This window comes from Marmota marmota, unplaced genomic scaffold (assembly GCF_001458135.2).
Source record: "Marmota marmota marmota unplaced genomic scaffold, marMar, whole genome shotgun sequence".
NCBI classification, from domain to species: domain Eukaryota; kingdom Metazoa; phylum Chordata; class Mammalia; order Rodentia; family Sciuridae; genus Marmota; species Marmota marmota.
Window position 1 is genome coordinate 17,594,143 of NW_026000108.1, and position 24,656 is coordinate 17,618,798.

A 24,656-nucleotide genomic window follows, 5' to 3' on the forward strand; every position below is an offset into this window, starting at 1 on the left:
CAGCAAGTACCTTTAGGGGCTGTTAGGAACAGGTTGCACCATAATTAACTGATTTGCTACAGTACAGTAGTAAGGCACGTGTTCCCTCTAACCTTGAATATCACCCAGGACAGAGGTGCTCATTGACCTGCAAGTTGAGGGCTTTCAAGGAAAAGAGATAACTGTGTCCAATCATCTTTCTTATGAAGGTTTCATAGCCCATTACTATCTGGCACACTCCCTTGTAGATTGCCTATCACAACAGACTGTCGACTTTCTGATAAACAGTGCCTTGGATACTTTCTCAACATTCTCCTATTAACCCTTTCAACCTCACATGCCTGGGAGCCAGGCAACCAGGGATATATTATTCTAAGTTTACTAAGGTCAGTCAGAGGAATGGAAAGGTTAATTGACTTGGCCAAGGTCATAAAACAAGGTACAATGGGGATCAAGAACAGAATTCAAATCTCTGGAAATGTTTCCAGTCTAGTGTGGGAAATACAAGGGAAAGTATTTCCTCTAAGTCTGTATCTTTCTACAATCTCATCCACCAGGAATCTTTACACTGTCTGAATTCTTTTTTTTTTTAAGAGAGAGAGAGAGAGAGAGAGAGAGAGAATTTTAATATTCTTTTTTTTTTAATTATCGGCGGACACAACATCTTTGTTTGTACGTGGTGCTGAGGATCGAACCCGGGCCGCACGCATGCCAGGCGAGTGCGCTACCGCTTGAGCCACATCCCCAGCCCCTGTCTGAATTCTTATCAGTCATGTTTTTTCTTCATGCCACACACAGAAATTAATGTTATATGTGAGTCACTAGGATAAATGGATGATAGAGTCTGCTGTCCAAGGTGACTGGCCTTGGGTCTCAGACACACCTGGTCCTGCCAGGGTGTTCTGAAGGTTGAAGGCGTCAGAATCTCCACCAATTGTGACCTATATGGGGCAAACCTATGAGGAAAGACCCAGCTTCCTATAAAGTTCCTGCAAGGAACAACCTGGCCTTGACTGAGGAAGGATACCAAAGTATAGGATTACCCACAAATTGGGTCAGGTACCCTTGGGATCCTCAAGGCTTAGGGTTTGTAGTGGCTCCTGACTGGAGCTATAAGAGGTCAAGGATTCAGGATAAGTAGCTAGGGTAACAGCCCAGGTAAGGATGAACTACAGGATCATGAACATGGCCATGACACCTAATTTAGAAGAAATTCCTCAGCATTAGGTGACCATCTGTGTAGAGTGTTCTAGAAGTTAGCGATGTCTTCAAGATAGTCCGCCTTTTAAAAATTCTTCTTCATGTCCCCTTCTTAGTACTTTGACATGGCATCTCAAACCTTATATAATTATCTTCTGAACACAGAAGTTTACTCACATTTCCTGTGAAAGCTTTATTATGTTTTCTTATTGGATGGACACAGAGGAGTCCAGAACCGTTTTTTGGGTTTTTGTTAGTGTTGTTGTTGTTGTTTGGCATACAAAATCCTTGAAGAGCAGTCCTCAAGAATAAAGCACCTGATCTCCCTCTCCTTCTCTCTAAGCCTATCTCAAGACCAGATTTGAGTCATACAAATGGCTGCTCCTTCCCGTCCCACACTGAACTCTTCTGCACCTCCTGGAGGGTCTTCGATGTGCCCTTTCACCTGTTCTCTGCCTGGCAAACTTCTACTCACAATCCTGCTCTTATGTTACCTCCTCTTCTAGATTTCCCCAAGTCTACCTAGCAATGTGGTTTTTATCCCCCTTGTCTGCCTACACTATCCTGTATGTTTCACGTATTCATCAATGGTGCGCTTCTGTCCTGTTTCTTCCATTGGACAATGCAATTTTCCCCAAGATCAATGTTAAGACTTATATCCAGCATCTCCCATGGTATAATGTCAACATTCCACAAGTGTTTGATGGATTAATTGATGTTTAACCATGTTTAAAGGCTAAGAAAATGTTTATCGTTTCCATCTTCTATATCCTTCCAGCAGTGGATGCCAGAAGTGCAAATGGGCTTAACGTCCTATTTTTGAATCTCTTTCCTAACTTAAGATTTTAGGTGAGTTACTTAATATCTTCAGACCTCCTTTCCCTCACCTAAAAAATAAAGACAATGAGATGAACTTTACAAGGCTGATGTGAGGGTCAGAGTGATGCCAAGATACACCACAAACCAGGATATTAAGGAAACACTTCTTTCTTCCTGGTTTTCTCCATTAATGCACGTTGAACAATCATAAAAATGCTTCTGCAATATTAGTCTTTATTTACATTTAAATCTACTCTCTTATCAAGCTTACACATTTACTTTTGATGGTACTTATCCATGTGAACACAGCACATTTAAGTACATTGGATAGCTATATCTTTATATATTCATGCCAAAGTTTTAGATAACATTTCAAAGAAATATATTATTGTTGCCAAATAAATATCCATACAGACACAATGCATGAATGGCTAAAAATATAGTCATTCTGATGATAACCTGGCAGGTAATATTCTATGGAGGTTAAGAGCATGAGCTAGGAGTAGAAAACAAACCTGGATTTGAATTCTGAAAATGGCCCTTCCAAGGTAAGACTAACTCATGATGCCTTGATTTCCTTGACTGTATCATGGATGTAATTAATGTATTTAATTCAAAGAGTTATTGTGAGGACTGAAAGAAACACTAAATGCAAGCACTTGGCATAGAGCCTAGCACACAGTATATTCAATAGCTGTTATTTTTATGGCTCCAGTCATTATTATTATTATTTTTTTTGGCTTTCACCCAAATTTGCTATTGCAGACTTCCAGAACCCTTCTAATGTCTCTCACCTATGCTGATGATTCCCCCATGTGTCTGTGAAGATGACACACCAACTTTGCCACATAAGCACAATAGTAAAGGGGACAATAGCTTTTGGCATAGACTGGCTATGCCCACAGCAGTTCCACCGAGGAAGCTGTGTGACTCTTCTCTATTAATCCCATGGGTGCTCACAAGGTAGTCGCCCTACCCTTTCAAATCCCTACCACCCTTCTACCCTCACACTGTTGCTCTAGATACAGCTACCCCAAACTTCCTGCCTCCTGCTCCACAGTGTTCCTGGTGTATAACAACACTGGGTTCTGTGCTATTGTGAAGAGGATGATCTGTCACCGTCTGTTGTGCTGTGCTTGTGACATAGGCACAACTATAACCTATAGGTCTTGTGTTCAAATATTTGACAGAGTTTAGTGTGGGGAAGGTGGACATTAAGGCTATAGGTTGGGGTGCAATCTGAACGATTGAAAGAGTTCCAGTAAAATCTCTATTATTTCCTGTAGAGTGACAGAGTCAAATTGCTACACCCAGCCAATTCGCTTACTTCTCTCTTGTGTTAGAAAAGAAAATCACTATTGCAAATATTCCTCAAACTTCCCTACCCAAGTTCCATGCATAGTGAACCTGAACCCTTGTGTGGCTGAGAACAGACCCAATGGCCTAACACAAGAGCCAACTCTTTTTGATGTGTCATCTTTTATCTTGAAAAAAAAAAACATTAATTTGGCATCCTGTCCATAATATGACACTAATATGAAAGATGGAATTGCTTGTCCAGATCTGAGTCCACTTCACAACTGTGGTGACCCTCTGGAATTCTACACAGACTTTAAGAGAACTCATCTCTCCAGATTGAGATCCCAGATCAGCCCTGGAATAAATGAGTTCTTTCTCAGGAGGTTTCTCCTTTGTTAGCACTTTGTAGAAAAATAGATTTCTGGTATGTTCTTTTCACCCACTTGTCAAACATGCTCTGTAATATTTAATCCCAGCAATGAAAACATTTTTAAGGCTGAACTTGATTCCTCTGTCCTCCAACAGATTTAAGCACAGCCTTGGAGGCATAATCAAGAGCCTCAATTTTTATTCTACCTGTGTATTGCCTGATAAGTGTGATGTTCTATCGACTGAAAGGTCAAGAGCAGAAGGCTTACTGTGCATGATTATTGTAGGAAACCATAGTTCTTCAAAGTATGGGTATGCACAAGAGAGGCATTTCAAAAATGCATCTTAATGATTTTCATGGAAGTATAGCTTTATATGAAGAAATTTGGAGATATCCAAAGGCATTGAGGGCCTTCCAGTAAATAAAGCCCATTCAATTAGTTCTCTCCAAGTACTTAAGCATTTAAAAGCAATGGATTTTATAAATTATTACATTCCATATTCACACCAATTAAAAATTCCTCAGATGGTTCAGTCAATGGCCCATATGTATCATACTTCTAGCGAATCTCATCTCCCTTGAAGAAGCAAGTCAACCATATGCGAAGACGTAGGCTGTGCCAGAAGTATCAAAATGCTTTTTGGAATCCAATGTCTGCATTGTGGCTTATTGAAACACCTGTTAATGATTAATATAAGCCCAGCTCAGCTCAGCATCAGTTGAATGACATGAAGCTAATTTCTAAAATAAAGGGAAATGAACAGTGGGCAAAGACCAAATGTACAAGTCATAAGGTTAAGCCATGTTACTGACACCTCCCACTGCATGTGGTTTTCAGCAAAATAAGCAGAGTTCACTGCATTCCTCTGAGACACAAAGATTTATGTCCCTCATGTGGATTATGCTGAAAGAGGCCAAGCCACCATAAGGAGGTATGAAGTACTGATGTATGCCACCACATGGGTGCATGTTGAAAATAGGAGGCAGAATGAAAGCACAGGCACGAAGGGCCACATAGACCATGGTTCCATTTATATGTAGCCTCCAGAACAGGCAAAGCCACAGAGACAGAACGTTAGATTAGTGGTTGCCAAAAACCTGAAGGAAGGAAGATGGGAAGTGATTGCTAATGGGTATGGATTTCTGTTGGGAAGTGATGGAAGTTTCAAAATTCAATAGTGGCAATGGTTGTATAGCTTTATGATATACTAAAACCACTGAATTGCACACTTTAAAATAGTGAATTTTATGCCAGATGAATTATACCTCAACAAAGCTGCTAAAAAGGTAGAGGCTGTCAAAGGCCAACCAGTGTGGTACTACATGGAGCTCAGGAACAGGGAAAGAGAAACATAATGGAGGAAGCAAAAAGAGGCCTGGTCACAACCAAAAGCTCCAGAGGAGCTGCATTAGAATTAGCCATTTCTATGGAAGCTTCCAGAACAAAATCTGAAATCATTCTTGGACCTTACAATTTCCATTTTCAAGATCCAAGGAGCAACAGTTTTCTAGTCACTTAGCATTCCCTTTCTTTCTTTGTTTCTTTTTCTTGCCCTCATTGGATTTTCTAGTAATTTTGAGTCAGGTGGAGAGGAGTCCGCTTTGCCTGTGCTGTTCATTATGGAAATTGATTTGACCCTCATTTGCATCTATTTGCACCGCCATCAAGCTGATTTAGAATCCGAGGGTGGCTGCAACCTCCTCTGAAGCTGGCAGATTTGCTCTAAAAACAAAACCCTGGAACTTTGCAACCAGCTCTGAGGAACTTGTTCTTTTGCCCTTTTGATTTCTGCGCAACATGGGCAGAGTTTCAGAGAAATACAATTCGAGGTAAAGGAAAGAAAGGAAACCTTTGTTGCTGTCTGCTATAAATAGACTCCATTCCCTTGCTTCCCTCTAAGCTGCTAGTCAACCCTGCAATACTGGGTTGCGCATCAGAAATAAATACATTGGTCTGTGGAGCAGGTAACCCCAGGCAAACTCGAAGGCTGGCAGCTAGAAACAAAGGAGTTAAATCTTAAACAATCCAATGTGGCCTGACCGCTACAATAATCCTTGCTGTAGTGACCCACAGGTAGCTTACCAGCCCCAGGAAGGCAAAAAGTGCTGCACACACCTGGGGGCCAGAGAGCAAGCTGATAAGAACCCGGGATATTGAAGCTTTTCCTGGAATAGCTCTTCTTCCCTCTGCTCTTTCCTGGATGGTCATTGTTTTCTACCCAACTCCCCCTCACACTGGCTCTGTTGGGTCCTTCATGTGTCCAAAAACAACTGCCATCCTCATGCAACCAGCACAACATTTTATTGTCAGAATGGAAATAGCTTTATTGCTCTTTCCAATTGTAAACTATTGAATTCCCATTGTAAAAAAAAAAAATAGTTCATATCAAAAGGGAAGTAAGAGGGCATAAAAATTAACTACTCCCACCACTTAAGAAACTCAGCCAGACTTCAAATGCATGGTCTCCAAATTCCAAGGGAATATTTCTTTTTTCCAAAGTGAAACCTAAGACACAATTTTCACTTAGAAATCCATCATGTGCATCTTTCCATTTCAATAAATATAGATCTGCACTATCATTTTTAGCAATTTCTATAAATGTCTCTATAATTTGGGTACTTAGTCTGTTTCGTACACACACACACACACACACACACACACACACACACACTTATAGATAATATACACATTCAGTTTTTTTCTTATCCCCAAATTTATCCCTAAGGCCCTCATTTTGTCCTCAAGTCATCCAAGCTTCCCTGGTTGCACCTGACATCTGGGCCTCCTGCTGCACCAAACTGTTAACTCATCAGAAGTTCCCATCCTGGGCCCCATTCCTCAGGACATCCTTCTACCTGATGATCACAAGAAAACTGAAAGGAATAACATGATCTAATGGGTTAATAAGTATAGTGGCCTTTATTTAGTTTCCACCCATAAATAGAACAGGAATAGACTATAAAAATAACCTGAGGGAGCACTTCCCCAAGTCAGGAGTTCATAAAAACGTAAGTTGGGTTTGGGGGTTAATGTGAGTATAAAAATCCCTGCTGACCCCTACTTCAGAGATTTCATAGTGATTGGTATGGAATGGGCCAGTAAAACTATCATTTCACAAGTATTCCATGTGATTCTTTGGATCAAATATCAGTAACCATTGTTTTTACCCATAGATACAGTTTGTCACTTCTACAGGGACATTTAGGGGTAGAACTTGAGATGATGCCTGTATTTCCCTATCCTCAAGCCTGTCATATTTTCACTGCATCAGAGATATTTAGTCCAAGGAAACATTTTATTAGAACAAATGACTTCTGCACAGAATATTGTAGCAAGAAGGATTTTTGCCTGGCACATTAGTGACAATTCTGGAATTCAAAGTGGGATAAAGGGAGATTGACTCCAAGACAAAAAGAATCTTTTATTGTCACGCAAATCACATTTCACACAGATAGCTGCTTATATCCTATGTGAGCATGGGTATATGTGGGTGCACATGAATATAAACTGGTATCAGATAAATTAATTAAAGTTAAACATGATTACAGAGCCAATAATACAAACATAAAGCCTTTGAGGAGCTAGTCCTAGAATTGTCCCCAATGAGAAATCTATATCTACCAAGATATATATCAGTGTTTATACTGAAAGAGTGGATCTAATAAAAAACAAAGTTGTTTTTTCATCTGAGTCTATTTTCATCTGTACAGAACTGCTTCAGCAAGATTTTTCAACTTTCATAAGAAATGCATGTAACACAGAACAACACAGAACATACATGGGCAGAAAGAAGACTCCTTAAAAAAAATTCAGTAGTGGGCTACTTATCTGGTCTGGTGGTCCTCAACCTTGGCATTTATATACAATGAGTACTTGAAAGAATCCTGTAATTCAGGACCTCGTAAAGATAGCAGAAGTGGTCATTTAAGATGCTCTGACCTCATGGAGTAGTAACTGTGATGGAGACCTTCCATTTTGCTACGAAAAAGTCATTCTTCCAGGGGTACTTCAGGTGATCGACTCAAACACTCGGTGTGGAAGGAGAAATAGGCTTATTGATTGCTATGGCACCTGTCATGGGTTGAATTGTACTGTATCCCTTAAAATTCATATGTTGAAGTCTTGACCTACCAACCATGTCTCAGAGTATAACCTTATTTGGAAATAGGATCATAACAGATATAATCAGTTGAGTAAGAGGAAGTCACATAGGTGCATGGTTAGCCATTTATACAATGTATCTTAGGTCCTTATAGAAAAAGACTAATTTGTGAATGGAAGGAGACACACACACAGGCACGTGCACACACACACACACACACACACACACACACACAGGGAGAATACGGTGTGGAGATGGGAGGCCTGTTGACATGAGCCATGAATCACCAGAAGCTAGGAGAGAGGCCTAGAACAATCCTTCCCCACAGAATTCCCAGGAAGCATGGCACTGCCACATCTGACCTTGGACTTTGGACTATTAGATCTGTGGGAAAACGAGTTTCTTTTTCTAAACCTCTCAGACTGTGGAACTTTATTACACATGTCTGGAAACAGTACCCCTCAGAATAGGACCTCCAACCAGGTGACGCATTTTAAGACAAGGGCAATGCAACAATAGGCACGTAATACTAATGGCATTCCCTGGTTTAGCTCTACGAAAGCTTATGTATTTGGAGATCCTAATGCCAAAGGAGAAGCACCTGGCAACAAGATGCTACCCCCTGATTCCCTTGAAATTCAAGCTGATTCCTCCTCAGCCATGCGTGGTTCCTTGTGGAGATGCACCAACAGGCAGAGAAGGGGGACTGTTCCTACCTGCATGACTGATCCTGGCCGGACGGGATCAATGCCAGGTGACAACTCTACGAGGGTGATTGCTGCCAACAGTGAGCACAAGGGGGACTATGCTTGCAACACAGGAGGTCCTCAAGGAGACTTCTTATTAGCCTTTTACCCAACAGAACTAATGATTAAAAACTGAATCTACTTACATCCCCTCCAAAAGCAAGAACAGTACGGACACAGACCTGTGGGAATGAAGGTTCAGGCCACCACCTATCCAGTCAGGTACAGGCAGAAGGCACCAGGAACCTGAGTAGATGGCAGAAGATGGTAGTCATGATTAGCAAAGTAGGCCTCACACCAGCAATTAAAGCAAGATTAAGAAACCTAAATGTCATGATTATTTGTTTTCCACTAATTTTCACCATAACCATTGACTAATATTTAAGTTTCATGTAGAAGAATGAAGGAACTGGCGTCACCCCATGATACACTAGCAACATTAAGTCATATAAGTTTTTGTTGCCTGCAGGACAGCATGGTTGCTGAGGGCCTGGGGGACTGGACTGCAGGCAATCTTGTCTCCGTGCCTTTGCTCAACTCTCTTCCTCACCCCACCTTTGCCTTGAGAGGCTAACCTATACACCCTACAGCAATGGACTTCCGTGGGCTCTGGCTTCTGTTGGAGGTAGCCAATGGGGCCACTGGAAAGAAGCAAGAAGAAAGGAGAAAAAGTTTTGCTGCCTTCCTCACTCCCCCATGAATTCATGGTGCTCCACCTGCTAGAGTCTCATCAGAAGATGAGATGGCCTCTGAAGTGGCCCACATTGACTATTTCTCTTCTTTGCTTCCTGTGACTGTTTTTTCTCTCTGCCCTTTATTCCTAGAAATAGTAATGAGTGACTGGTGAAGCACTACTTCACTGCTCTATTTCTTGACTTCTTCCTGTATCTTCGAAATCATTTTCTCTATTGAACACTCGTCCAATTATTTGATTGGAGTCTGTAATCATTTATTTGCCAGGACCCTAACAAAATAGAAACACTGGCTTGTTTAGCTATAAGTATAATGTAAACAAACCTATATTTAGCATAGTCAAATTGTATGTAAATACCACTCTCATTTTAATTCCTGATTTTTCCCTCCTAAGGAATTGATGAAAACCTCTTGCTGGTTGTGGGTCTAGTCCACCCCGGATTTCCATCTTATCAATGGCTGTATTGGGCTGGTCCTCACTGGCGGGAACTCATCTGACTTTGTCCCCTAGCAGTCTGCACTAGGTTTTACCTTTCCTAAACACAGATCCTTGTTATATCCAAGTCAATTTTTCTCAATCTGCAGTAAAGTTTTAATAATCTAAGTTTCACTTGGATTATCTTCTTCTTTACCAATGATATTGGTAAAATTTGTTCTCCCCTTAATATATTTTGGGGGAAAAAAACCTGACCACGTATCATCTTTACTCTGGCAATTGTTTCATCTCCATATTTCTCACTAAATTCACCCTCTCCCTGTCCCTCATCACTTCCTTCCAGCAAACTAAGCTCAAAGCAGTTGTGTCTTATTTAATAGCAGCTCTTGCTTCTAGAGAGGGACTTACCCTTCAACTATCGCATGGGTAAGTTCCCCTGGGTTAACTGCAGTCTCTCTGCTACTTGTTTTTTGTAGGAATTCTTCACAGAGCACGCCAGCTGTTGGCGAGGGACTACCCTGTAAGCATTTTGGAATAAGAGCAGATATTTGAGGATAAGAAGAAACCTTGGAGTCCACAGGGCACCTTGTCTTCACTATCAACAATATGTATTGATGCTCTGGTATCATAGATGCTTTAGGGTGGGTTCTTGAGTTCCCTTAAGTGACACCTTGTCTTCCAAACACCATGTCACAGAGTCATCTCTTTGATCCTGAGTTGAGGCCACTCAATTCAACTCAACTTGATTTGTTTTAATTCAAATCTGAAGATAAAGATGGAACAGTTAATTACACCTGCTTCTTGTGAAAGTTTTGAGGAGCTTAAAGCCGCTCTTGTTTCCTGCTTGGCCCTTTCCCATCCTCAATTTCACTTTCTCTTGTTTGCCACCCATATATTTTTGCCCCCCACATATCCAGGTCCCTGGTGCTTTGTGATGCTTGGGCAAACCCTGGTAGTTCTGTGTCATCCCTTTGCTTGGGTCTCAGGAAATGAAAGCTTTTCTGTATTGATTTAAGGAAATGCCCCTGTTCTGTATATATCCCTAGCAAGGCTGGCTTTAATCAATGAACAGAGATCTAACATGCTCATCTGCACTGTTGTTCTCTAAGGCAAAACAGGAGTGTGAGGAACTAACGTGATTGCCTCTCTCTGGGGAACAAGTTTGTGTTTGGGCTTAATGATGGAAGGCAATGGGGTCCATTCTTAATAAAAATCAAAGTCTTACTAGAAAATAAATTGGGGGAAAAGACTCTAGTTGGAGGAGGGCCCAGATGTTTTCCATTGATTTTCATCTTGACAGTAGGGTTTTTTCTCCTGCTGTTACCACATGAGGATTCTTCTCCCAGAAGTTCTTCTCCATGAAACCCTTAGAGCCTTCTGTGCTTTGCATCTGTAATTGAAGGAGAGATTGCATCAAAGAAAAAACACTCTGTGTGAAAGGTGATGCTGAGAATAGTTCAAAATCATTTACACACGGCCCTATCATTCCCCTTCAGAGCACTTTTTTTCCATAGAATTGTGCACTCTACATATTTTGAGATATATGTCACATACAACAAAAATTATTTGAACTTTAATGTGAACAGTTTTATCCCTTTTGAAAAGTTTTAATAATTATTGTCTTATCACCACCAAAATACTCAAGATGTAGAGTATTCCCATCACCTTCCAAAATTCCCTTTTGTCTCAGAGCACTCTCTCTATTTCTCTTTGGTAAATACTGAGCAGCCTAGAATAGCAATGTGTTAGTATTCCAGTTTCACTGCATCCTCACTGACATGGTATATTGCCATTCTTGTCTATTTTTCTTTTTTACTTGAGCTATTCTAATAATTGTGTAGTAGTATTTCTTTCTGGTTACAATCTGAATTTCTCGAATGGCTAATGCAGTTAATGTGATCATTTGCCATTCAGTTCAAATATTTTGCCAATTGGGGTGATTTGTTTCTTATTATTAAGTTTTGAGACTTCATTATATATTCTTGCTTTTCAGTTCTTTTTCAGGTATGTGTGCATGTGTGTGATGCATGTATGTTTTAACATAAGTAATCCAAAGGAATATCGTAACCCAAAGGAATCACATCCTCATTCTTTCATCATCTTTAGAATATCACTCATTCATCCACAACTATCATATTCCTCATTCAATCTTTTAATATTAAAACTTTGATCCAAAACATCTTGAAAGTCAAGTGAAAACTAAGGATGAACTCTCTCTCCATAAAAGTTTATAGATATACAAATTTTTGTATTCTTTTCTAGGAGTCCACAAGCTGTCTACTCCCAAAGTTGCACATGGACCATGAATCATGGATCTGAGGTTAGAAATTCACGTATGTACCCAGTTCATGCCAATTTGCATCACTGTAATTATCTGCAATTTTAATTTTAGGTAGACCCAAGCTATTTCCGGATGCTAAGCAAATCGTGTAACTGTGAAAATTGCTGCACAACAGATTCATTCTTATTCATCTTCAGCAAAGTCTGCACAGCTACAGGATGACTTTTCCTCTCCGTCTAGTTTCATGTTGAGTTACTGGAGAAGCCAGTCCCAAAGTCAGCATTTACAATTCTCTTTATCACCTCTATCCCATTCACTCTCTGCAGATGATCTTACCAGAGAAATGGAAGAAATAAGGTATGGATGAAATGCCCACTTAACTCAAATATAGGTGTGTATTCACCCTTTCATCTCCCTTTAATATCAAAGGAGATGTGACTCTGCCTCAGACAATGGTGATCCATCCTTTGGGACTCTTGAGCTCATTTAATCCTAAGCCTTGTTCCAGGAAACTCCTCCACCTATTTATTAATGTTACCTCTTTTTATATTTTCTTGGTTCTTTTTAGTTATATATGACAGTAGAGTCTGTTTTGATATAATTATATAAGCATGGAATATATCTTATTCTGAGTCAGCACCCCTCTTTCCCCTTCCTTCTACCCACCCCCTACTCCTTTGCCTCTATTGATATTTCTGTCACTTACCTATAGCTATTTTTAACTAATTTCTTGTGGCTGGACATGATGGGAAGATTCACTGTGGTATATTCATACGTACATAGGAAAATTATATAATGTTACTCTTAAATCACTACTTATTCTCAAGATGTAATATTGCTTATTTTTTTCCCATTTAAAAACTTAGCATCCCCAACTCAAAAGCTGATTTCTCACCTTTCAGTATTTTCTATGCCATCCATTCTCTTTTTTCACAAACAAGCTCTTTAGAGGAGGGTATTATACTCACTGACTCTAATGATTCCATTTCTCATTCCATCACCAACTCTGTAGCACCTCCAACATCCCCGATGACAAAAAAAACACACTTAGGGAGCTGCTGGAGGCATGAATCAGTGATAGAGCCTACTATGTGTGAGGCCCTGAAGTCCATCCCTAGCACTAAAAACAAACAAACAAAAATAACACACACACACACACAAACACACACACATATGAATTGATCATTTTCAACCCCCTGTTATACCTGTCATCTTGGAAATATTTGAAAATGCTAATTCCTGAGACTTATTCCTTTCTTGTCTTCTACAGCAATACTTCTCCAAACTACTTTGTTAATGTCTACAAATCCCTCCTAGGTCTCCACGAGTGCTTCTCCAGCCAAGCACCATATGTTGGTGATCCTCAGGGTTCTCTGTTAGACATTTTATATTCTCAACGCACACAGTGTTCCTGGATGACTAAACTGCATGACATTTTTAACTACCACTTACCTATTCACTGATTAGTCGCCACTCTTGACCTCATGCCAGAGCGCTTTTATGAGTTCTTCTCCTAAGCCACTCAAATTCAAACAGTCCTGAATAGATATCATTATTGTCACCTTTCCCAAACTATTCTCCCAACTTGTTTCTTCCCCTCTTCCACATCTCAGTGATCATCCCACCATTTTCTTTTTTGTCCAAGCAGAAATCTGAGAATCTCACTAAACAATTCCTTTTCTTAAAATTCTCATTTCTAAACAGTCATTTAGTCACTCATCTATTCATCCATATAGGAAATACTTTCAGAGTGTATGCCAGGTGCCAGATACTCTGCTAACATTTTGCTGGGTTGAATCAGGCATTATCTTTGCTCTCAAATTGCTTATAATTTAGTGTTGCAGAGGCTACATAGGATATTCAATGAGCTTAAAGGAAGGGGTATCCTAATCAGACTGAGGTGAGAGAGGCAGAGAAAACTTGCCAGAGGCAATCCTTAAATTGAATGACAAAGGACAAACGGTAATTATCTAAAGAAAGGAGAGGGCTATAACACAAGAAGGAAGAGCACACTTCAAGTCTTAGCAGTGTGGTCTACAGCCTCATTCACTCCTGATCCTTTTACTTTCTCTCCAGATAGACTGCCAGAAACTTAGACCCAGCAGGTCAGCCATATTTCTCCCCAATATCTTTGAAGAGTCTTCCTGTTACTTCCTCTGACTTTACCTCCCTCCTATCTGAGTCCACACTACTGCTGGAGGGCTCTTTGTAAAGCACCACCCACCGTGAGCATATTCCTTTCCTACCTAAAATCAATCAATAGCACTCAATTTTTTTTATTTACATCAAAATACATGATTGTTTAGCTTCACAGGAGCCTTACAGGTCCAGTGAGACACCAGAGTCATCAGATGCTTCAGTGACCGCTCAGTTTTCATCAGTTTTTACCCTTTCCACATCTCGGCTCTTCCTAACAATTGCTCCTTTCCTCTTGTCCCACGCCTTCCCACTTGCACCTTCATCAAGACTCAGTTAGGTGCCAAGTCTTTAGATACTCAGGAAGAAACGTGAGCACTATTTTTCTATGTTCCATAGCAACTTATGCATTTATTTATTATAGCATGCATCATATCATAACTATTTACTCCTCTATTTACCCAAACAAACTTGGAATGTCTTTAGGAAAAAAAATATGTCATATTTATCTCCATATCCTCAGGACTCAAAATAGTTCCTGGCATATTCATAAGAACTCGAAGTATTTATGGAGTAAGCACGAATGAATGAATTAATATTAGATACTTCCCTTGATTGACGAGGATGATTTCTGTTGTGAAGCAAACATTTCTTTCCCATAACCCTAAAGAGTTGGCATGAATTTACCAAGATCTCACTCTATGGTAGCTATTGTGCTAGGCACTGATAATTTCAAGGTGAAAAATGCATTTGTTTCCAAGTGGCTTATAATCTGTGGGGAAGACAGACATGCAAACAGGCAACTCTAAAAAAGAATTGAGATGAACTCTGGATAGGGCAGAGGGGTGGGAGGGGAAGGGAGGGGGCATGGGGTGAGAAATGATGGTGGAATGTGATGGACATTATTATCCAAAGCACATGTATAAAGACATGAATTGGTGTGAATATACTTTGTATACAACCAGAGATATGAAAAATCGGGCTCTATTTGTGTAATGACAATTGTCATGCATTCTGCTGTCACAGATAAATTTAAAAATTCATTAAAAAAAGAAATTTGATAAGGGAAAGAAAGAGAACTCTTGTGGGATGGATTAAGTAAAGAAAGTTTCCAGAGCAAATGCGGATTAAGCCAAGACCTGAAGAGTAGATAGAAGTCTAGGAAGGCTCTTTCATACATTGAGAATCACAAGTGAAAGTCCTAGGTGAGAGGGAAGGAGCACCCCACCTAGGAAACTGAAAGGTCAGCCTGGATGAGCCATAGTAATCCAGGGGAGCTAATGGGAGGCAGGTTGTAAAGCCTCTAGCAACTCTTGGGGATGACAACAGGGGCAGAAAGATAAGGCTGGAGGATATCCAGGATCATGGCAGAAGTGTAGGGGGAGAGTTAGGAAAACTGGTGTTCCAATCCTCCAGGCAAGAGCCAACGGGGCTGTCACAGGAACTCCCTCGGATCCACCTTCCTATCAGACGTGGCTCCATGACCATGGAGGGAGAAAAGTCGCTGTGCTTGAAGAGCCTTGGCAACAACAAGCCATGGAATAAGAACTTGTGGCAAACTGGCAAGAAGGAGCCCTACATCTGGCTTCTTCCAGAGGCCCATTTGAATATGCGAGATGATTCTTTTCAAGATAAGGCACAAGAGACTTAGATTCAGCACTGGGGCCAGTGCGATAATTCGGCCTGAGCTAGCCACACCAGAGACAGAGGAGTAAGCTACAAACGTGGCATGAAACAACCATGAAGGTGTGCTCCACAGGCCGGAAAAAAATCCCTGCTCTCAATGGTCTGCTGAATAGCGGCGGAAATGACGGGCAGTAAAATATGAGTCTTTTCAATTGGACAAAAGTTAAATTCATTGGGGAGGCAATATGATTCCTAAAAGGAGTCTCTATCATGAACTTCCTGGTTAGGAAATGGATGAGGAATGAGGCTTCTCTGGTTTTCCGTCACAGCCTGGCTTGGGCATCAAGGTTGAGTCTGGATTCTTCCAAGATGCTACTGTCATTTTTGCTTCCTTAGAATATGGCTCCAAGTCTTTCTTCCCTTAAAGCAAAGGTCACTTGGAAGGGAAGGTAGGACGTTGGTGTGGCAGCGTGGCAATTTTCTATTTTACCCCTTCTTTCAAAATAATTATCTTGGGAAGAGCTCCCCCAGGTCTCTCCATTAAGCCCCATATTTCAATGCCTCACAGCATAGCTTTCTCTTGGCTGGATAGCTTCAGAAAAAAAGATTTCAAGTGTCAACCAAGCTCCCTAATGCTTGAATATAACTCATTTTTTTTTGCCATAAATGTTGGGCCCTATTTTTATAAAAATGAGAGATTATCTTGTCCTGTATTACTATGTGTGAAAATGTACATTTTGGAAGCATAGGTTTTCCATAACCTCTCAGGCACCCAATTAGAAATATGGTGTGAGGTCTTATTCAGTGACGTCTTCTCCAGATGAATTGCAACATATGCCTGACATTACACATTCCATGAGGAAGGCCAAGAGCAGGTTCTGTGGAGGATCTCAAACCTCTCATTATCTCTCCATGTCATCCACTTTTCTTCATCCTAATGGCCATTGCCACACCTCAGCCCACTACCCCCTCTCACCTGGAGGCTGTATCTGCCTCCCAAATGACATTGCCTACAGTCCTGCCCCATCCAGTCCATCCTCCACACTGCAGCCAGGGCAATGCTTCTAGAATGCGAAATAAATGAATCATGTCTCTCCTCTCCTTAACACTCATCAAAAAGCTTCCCGGTGTCATTAAGATGAAATTCAAGCCCTTCAGAATGCCCTTGGTAGCCTGGCTTCCTGCCTTCCTTTCTTTCCTAATCTCTTTTCCTCTTGTTCTTCCCATTTTATGTTTCGATTGAGAAATGTGCACCTTTCAAGTTCTTTAACAGAATTTCCTCCTACTCGCTGAATACTTAGTGACCCTTTGTTTGTCAGTTCGGATGCCTTTTGGGAACCTTTTCTGCCTCTTGATAAACAACATCCAGGGCCCCTTTGAAGTTCATGTTGCATCTTGCATCTTCTTCTATTACCTATCACACTTTATCACAAGGGATGATTTCGCCATCTGATTCCCTTCCTGGACTGTAAAGTTCCAAAGCAGATAGCTACTCAAACATGTTCACTTTTTTATTCCTAGGACCTACAATAATAAATTATATACAAACTTCTTGAATGAATGAATGAGTGGAAGGATAGATGTTTGGATGGATACTTGGATAGATGGATGAAAGAGGGTGGGTGAAGTAGAGAGCCTAGGTAAAGGATGTTGAGAGTTATGGAGGCTTATATGTCCCCTCCTTAATATGAAAATGACAAAAATATCATATTGTTGTAAAGGTTAAATACTCCTTATATCACTATATACTATTATATAATGTTAACACTTATTATATTGTATTAATCCTTATTCTATGTAAAACACTTAGAACTATGTCTAGCCTATTGTAGGCATTCCTTCTCAAAATGTCAGCTATTATTAATCGTTAATAGCATGCTTTCAAAATTACTATAAATAAATGAGTAGGTGAAAAATTAAAAAGCAAAAAAAAAAATAGAATCCAATAGTAAAACCTCAGTAAGGTCTCACTGGTATCTTGTTCCTGACTTTAATCACAAAAAATCGTTTTGAGACTTTCTGACAATGCCCAGCAATTCATCCACATTCAGCAGTGATAGTAGAATACAATGGAGTACTTTCTGCCCTAGGGTCCAAGTTCAGTTCTTATTACCAGAGTTATTTCTGCCAAACTCCTAACCTCCTAGACTCTGGACCCTGCCTGTGTTCTGAGATCTATTACACCTTCATGCTCCCCCGTCATAGCTGACCTTCCAGTCTTTGGGTCCTGGCCCGCCTACACTGGTGGTACCTGATTAATTGGGCTTCTGCTTTTGACCCTTCCTTGTTTGGCTTGTATCCAGGATGGGTCAATGGCTTTAAGGACATGCCCCTGGGTAGTGCACTGTGCCAAGACACACAGGAGAGGAGAGCCACAGCAGTTGGTCTACATTAGCATAATTATCTCCCAAATCTACTTTCAACCAATTCATACTTTGTCTCTAACAAACCTATTTTTGACTTGCTCTTTATTTTTATTACTTCCTTACAACTCCATGCTGTCCCTTTTAAAGGCTTTGATTAGCATTTTCCTAAAGTGACATTTCCTTGGAAAATGTTCCAGTGGGTCTCAGGATCCCTTACACTGAAGAAAATGTACTTCAGTAATTCCCTAACTAGGAATAAGCCGGAAGTACTTAATGACCGACGTCTTAGTCAACTTTTTGTCACTACAGTGACAACCTTCTCATGAAGAACAGGCTTATCTAGAATGTGGTTTGTGAGGTTCCACCTCATGGTGCTGCCATTGCCTTGGTTCTGGTGAGGCCTTCCCTGTCCACTGTGTCACCTCATGGTAGAGGCACATGCGTGTAGAGAGCTTGCGTCATCGGACAGGAAGGAAGTCAGAGAGCTGTCACAATTCCTTCCTTCCAAGGGCACCCCCTAATGACCTAAGGCCTGTCTTCCCAGCAATGCCATCCTGAGGGTCAAGTCTTCAATCACAGTAGACCTTTGGGGGCACTTGAACTAGGTCCAGACGGTAGCAGCTAGTAGAGCAGAGGCAAAGAAGAGTTAAAATAAAGCTGGGGAAGGATCATCAATAGCCATGTACTATGTCAAGCACTAACACTTAAGAGTGGCATCTCAGGGTACTAACTGCACATGTGGGTAGGCAGCAGTGAGAATAGAACACAATGCAGTATTACATATACATAAAGGTAAGATGATGTACAGAACATAATTCTGTTACATTCATTCCATATTTCTTTCCCCTTCCTTCCTTCCTCCCTTCCTCCTATTCTCCTACTTCTGCTCCACTGATCTTCCCACATCTTTATGATATCCAAGACCCCTCCTAATGTTTTTTTTTCATTTCTTCACAAGGCATTGTCCATTAGTAACTAATCCTGAAATTTAGACACTAGGAGGCTCTTGTCTACCCCTACGTGGCCTTTCAGTTACCCAAATGAAAATTACTAACAAAATCCCTGTGACTGTTAGCTTCGTGAGCCTACAGGAGTAAGAAATAAATTAGGGAAGTCATACATTTCCTCAGAAAAGGATATCTTCTCCTAGGTCTACTTCAGAGGTGGCAGCGAACATCATCAGCCTAATGACCTCCTGAGTCCTCCCAGATCTTAGCACAGACCTCCTAGAAAAGACAGGAATGGGCAAATGGTCTCATGTAAGAATTTATTCCACTGTCAGTACAAAGTCTTTGCTATTATAGGCATCAGGAAACAATGATTTGTATGTAATTCCCATTCTTTTTCCAAGTTAGAAAGCCATTGTTCTCCTGTCCCTTTATTGCGTGACAGGAACAGACAACTGGCATTTTATCACCAGACCAGAAAATCTACATCTGGATCTGATGTACTTCACACGATGATGCTGCATTTCAAGCTGTACTTTCAAACAAATTACATGTGGAATTACTGTGAAAGACAAATGACTTGAATTCATTTGGACTATATGGTGGAAAGTCTGTGCAGGAATGCCTGCCAATCAAAGGTGTGATCGTGATGAAAGCTATTGGTTGATCAGTCAATACTTACCCCCAAGGCCTTCCTCTCTGGCCTCCTTCACCACAGAGGCCAGGAAAGCTACATGTGTGCTTTTTCAGTTTCCCCTGCAACCAGGGTGAGCCTCAGGACGTCTTCCAAACAGAGAATACAAAGTTCACAGGTCATGTGTGAAAGTTTTCTCTTTACTGATGAAAGGAGCAGAAGTCACAGATGCTTCACCGTGCCCTGTGTTTTGTGACGTAAAGGTAGGCATGAGATGTAGTCCTGGGGTCCATGGCTACCATTTGGTAACCATGAGAAACATTCCAAGGGTATCAAAGAGGTGCAGTCCGTGATGTTATTGTGCAATTGAACAAATATCAGCAACCACCCATTTCCTGAATCTTGTGGTGTGAATAGTTAGTCACATAATTTTAAACCATTGTTAACTGGGTTTGCTGTTGTTTGCAATTGAAAGCATACTGACAGAGCTAAGTGACAGAGCTCTTTGCAAAGTCATTGAAATCTCTAGCATCATTTCCCTAATAAAAATAATAGTGAATTTATATTGCATATCTCTTTGCTTTCTTAGATCAAAATCTGTTTCTTCACAGTCCATGTGGGATATTTGCTCTCTGCTATGAAATCTGTCAGAGGTGATAGATAGGGTACAATTTTGTAATAGCCCCAACTGGGCAAACAATACAAGAGCCAGATGGCTATTATGATACATCAATCTTTCTAGAAACAAATTTTACAACATCAAATTTAGAAACCAAATATATATATATATATATTTTCCATATATATATACATATACATATATATGGATAGACAAGAATCAACAATGAAAATTTCACAGAACCCATGCTATCACTTCCACATACCATGCCCAAGTAGACATTGCTGACGATTATAGCACATTTTCCCACACATACCACTTGCTACTGAGAAGCTCCTAACACAGAGTTCTAGGCAGCCACGACCATTCAGCTGGAGCTGGCACACAACGTGAAGCCCAGCTGTATTTCTTAGCGATTGCAGACACTCATTCTGGAGGTATTTGGTTCATGATCCAAGCACAAGTCCTTGCTCACTGGGAATTGATGGTATTTTTTCTGTTAAAGGGAGGATGCTAAGTGAGTTTTTTAATCATGTTTTTTGCCCTCCTGTTTCACTTCAGTCCTAATTGACTTTGTTGTCTTTATGATTATTCAACACGATATGCAGACTCTCATTGAATTTATTCAAGGCTTTGTTATTATGATATTTGTTTTCATCACCATTCATCATATGGATAATTGATTTCTTTTAGTTCTGCCCTTTTGCCTTTATATCTGAAACTTGTCTAAAACTGCATGTACTATTATATACACAAAGATGACTTCACTATCTCTTTCAAAAGATTGTTTATCTACCCTTTTAGACAAACCCATCGCTGTCATTGGAAAGAACCTGCTTGTAGGTACAGCTTTTAGAAGACTACTCCTCCTTATCTAGGAAAATAGATCCTTGCTCAAGTGACCTTCTGTTTCCCAATTCAAGTCTATCTGGATACTTAACTTAAAGGACAACTAAAAAGGAGTAAGCCATTAGGAGTTAATACTTGCCAAGAACATTGAAGGTACTTATTTGGTCTGACCCATATTGAAAGAGTGCTGAAAGATGCTGTGGAAGATACAAAAATAAAGAGAGATGCTATCAAGAAAACTCAGGCAAATTGCTGTTTAGTGACTTGAAAGGGAAGAACTATCTATGAGAGGAGCAAATTAGAAGGTATAAAGAAAATAAAATATAGTTTGTGGGGAACAAAATAAAGCATAAAATGTGGTTTAATAACATTTTAGAAATAAGTGTATGCACATAAAGATAACCTAAAAATAGGTTTCTACTATAAGTAAAGCCAGAAGTAAAGGGAGAGTAAGAAAAAAATATACAGAAAGACTGACTTAAAATCAGCTGATGTTCATGAGAAAGATTGGTCCTGGGAATCCAGCTCCTTGTATTAGGATGATGTGATGTTGAAGAGGACTCATAAGGTCTCTCCTTGTGGGGTTACTACATGCCCTCCCCAAAGGAAATACCAGAAAACTGCAGAAACCAAGAGGAGAAGCAAAGACAAGAAGGTATACTAACCATGTATTCAGTCACCCAGTTACTCAGACATTTAGTGAGTTTCTACCACACTAGGCACTATTCTGTATGATGGTAACTCCAGTTAGCAAAAGCCTAGAAGCCCTTGCCTTCATAAAGCTCCATCTCTACAGAGGGAAAGTGATGATACAACAATAAGGAGACATGAGATGATATCATCGCATATTGTATAATTATGCAAAATGAAACCTGAGTACTTGATGGCTCCTCAGATGCCACAGACCTGTTGTTAACAAAATCAGTGTGAGTAGATAAATTATGTATTTGCATATATGAATCACCTTGTCTGTTCTATGAGTCAGCATCTCTCCCTGTAAGCAACCAAGGCTTGGTAAATGGTAGAAGCTCAATTTCCTAATTAGGAGACGTGCATTTTACTAGGCAGACTGTAGCAGATCGCTCTCTCTGACCTTGGATTTGGCCAAGAAAGGTTAAACTGAAAAGAGAGGGGAGTATAATTGTCACAAACAACAACCTCAGAAAATAAAGAAAACCTCAAGGAAAAAATACATACAAGGATGGAAGAAGTCCACAGCTACATATTCTGGCAGGATTGCCATTCCACACAGTCCGTCCCTCCATTCCTCCCTCCCTCCCCCTCCATCCATTAGCTGATCCACCTGTGTATTCTGAGGGAACTGAGAAACCTATCCAAAGGCATAGGCAAATTTATTCTCCACTGAAAAGAGTTGCCCTGATTTAAATCGGCTTGCGAACTCAGAGTTGGGTCCCACGGTGTTTACTCTGTAGGCTTTGTCAATAGAGATGATTCCTGGGAAAACAAAACAAAACTGTGACATAAGTCATATTTATCTTCAGTCCAGACTCTTTTTTTCTCTTTCTGTACTTTGCCATATCTGTACATTTCCTGTTCAACACTTAAGCCTGGGTATCCAGTTTCCCAGAGAAGCTTGTGGTCCCTATCCTTGATAGAGAAAGTCACAGTAAAATCCTAAAAAGAGAAAATGTGCTGCCTGTCAGAGTTATGACATGCTCTTTCCATGAATGATACAGAGATAGGGAGAGATTCCGTAAAGCTTTCAAAAAAAAAAAAAAACCTGGGAAATTTACATTAAATACCATCAGCCTTACATGGACATATGTCTTTGAAGTCCACTCTTTGACATTTCGTCAAGACAAAAGTTGAATAATAACCTTCCCTAAAAACATTCAAGATCTGTTTTCATTAAAAAAAAAAAAAAGTGAGCAAAATCCCTGGACACTTTTAACCTCACCTTCTGTTTAGACCACCTCGAATCCCCTTTGACAGACTTCCTGGTCCACCTTCCAGCAGGAGAGATTCTGTAAACTAGAGATTTATAACATATGACAAGTCAACCCAGATTCTTATGAAACGAGATATGAGTCAGCAACATTAGAGCTGCTTGAAATTCAGGGCATTTCAGAGTGAAGGGGAGAAATCTCCAAGAATTTCACAGAGAATGTTTTACTCTTCTGAAAAATTGCTGAGAATTCTTCAGAAGCAAAGTGGTGCCTGGCTTTCTATTTTCTGCAGCCAGGTGGTAAATGAACCAAGGCTTTGCAAACAGAGATCAGACAGTCCACAGTAAGGAGGACCACATCATCTTGGGGTATCTAGTTGCTTCCACATAACCTTTACTGAAAAGTGGCCAGCCCTCAGTGGCTCCACCCCCTTCAACAACACACTGTGTGTGCCAGGACACAAGGCCTTCAACAAACTTTCTGCCTAACCATCCACATTGCGTGACTTTCCCTCTGTTTCCTCATCTTTTACACCACTGCAAATAGCAGTTAAGCAGAAAGTCTTTTGTATGTGCAGTGGATCATGCTCAAGTTTCAATTATCATTGAGTTGTTCCTTGATAAATTCATAACATATAACAAGAGTCTCCATGTATCAATTAGCTGCTCATTATTGAATATGAGTTTAGAACTTAAAAATAGTTTGCTAATTTTTAGAAAAAACAAATAGTGGAGCTCAGGAAACTACATTTTGAGAGAATCAGTCATTTGTCCAGAATGACACAGTTCACGTGTGGTGGAGTCAGCATTTGAGCACATGTCTGCTTGGTGTCCAAACACAACTGCCTCTGCTTCTTCCCCTAATTAGTTCATCCCTGACTCTTCTGACTCAGTACATTGCAACTGTGCCTAGAAAGGTTTCCTCTGGTGCTCAACTACCCCTGTGGTGGAAAACAGGTGCTTCTTGTGCAATTTGAAAAACAACTATGAACTCTATGACTCATGGTCTTTAATTTCCTACTAACTTACTGATCTGTCTCCCCCACTTAGACTGAGAGCAACAACCAGAGACTCTTTCTTCTCAGCAGCCACATTACCCAGCATACAGTAGGCGCTCATAAAACGTTTCTTGTACATGCCCACAATTAATGAATGATTTTAAAGATGATAAAGGGGAATCCAGGGACCAGGTGAAGCCCAGGAAGTAGTCCGCCAAGCCTTTCCCAGTCAGCACCATCTGAAGCCATCTTTCTTGCTACAATAATTTGCTGCCCAAACCAAATAAAATAACTAGACATTGCTAAATGCTCAGCCCCACCTTCACTATCCTAACCAGCCCACATGATCCAAAATATCTAAAAGACCAAATCACCTCCCTGCAAGGAGGTTCAAAGTACCATGAGTGGCCCTTCTGCAGGTTGGAGAGAGGCAGGATGGAGGCCATCAGGAGTCTCGATTGAATCGTAATCAGGAGCAAAGTGGCTGGACCCATCAGAATATGGTTAGGGAAGCTACAAGCAAATTTTACTGATGACTATGGATCCCATAAGAAGAGTAGAACAAAGAAAAGACCAAGACCGGAGGCCAGCAGCCATGGACAAAGGAGACCACAGTCGGGCAGGAGCCTAGTGGAAGGGCTTCTTTCCT

At 40.5% G+C, this 24,656-nt stretch overlaps 2 long non-coding RNA genes across 3 annotated transcripts in view; one reads left to right on the plus strand and one right to left on the minus strand.

Annotated features, from left to right (window-relative positions):
- Positions 1-24,656, plus strand: part of LOC125610940 — a 103,324-nt gene that overhangs the window by 63,040 nt on the left and 15,628 nt on the right. For both annotated transcript variants that reach the window (XR_007341041.1, XR_007341043.1), the window contains exon 5: positions 11,908-11,965. This is a non-coding gene — a long non-coding RNA (uncharacterized LOC125610940). The remainder of the gene's footprint in view (positions 1-11,907; positions 11,966-24,656) is intronic.
- Positions 633-22,833, minus strand: LOC125610941. Its single transcript, XR_007341044.1, has 6 exons — positions 22,068-22,833; positions 20,571-20,750; positions 19,684-19,878; positions 19,175-19,280; positions 10,054-11,035; positions 633-8,762 (listed from the first exon to the last, which is right to left on the minus strand). It is a non-coding gene; the product is annotated as an uncharacterized LOC125610941 (long non-coding RNA).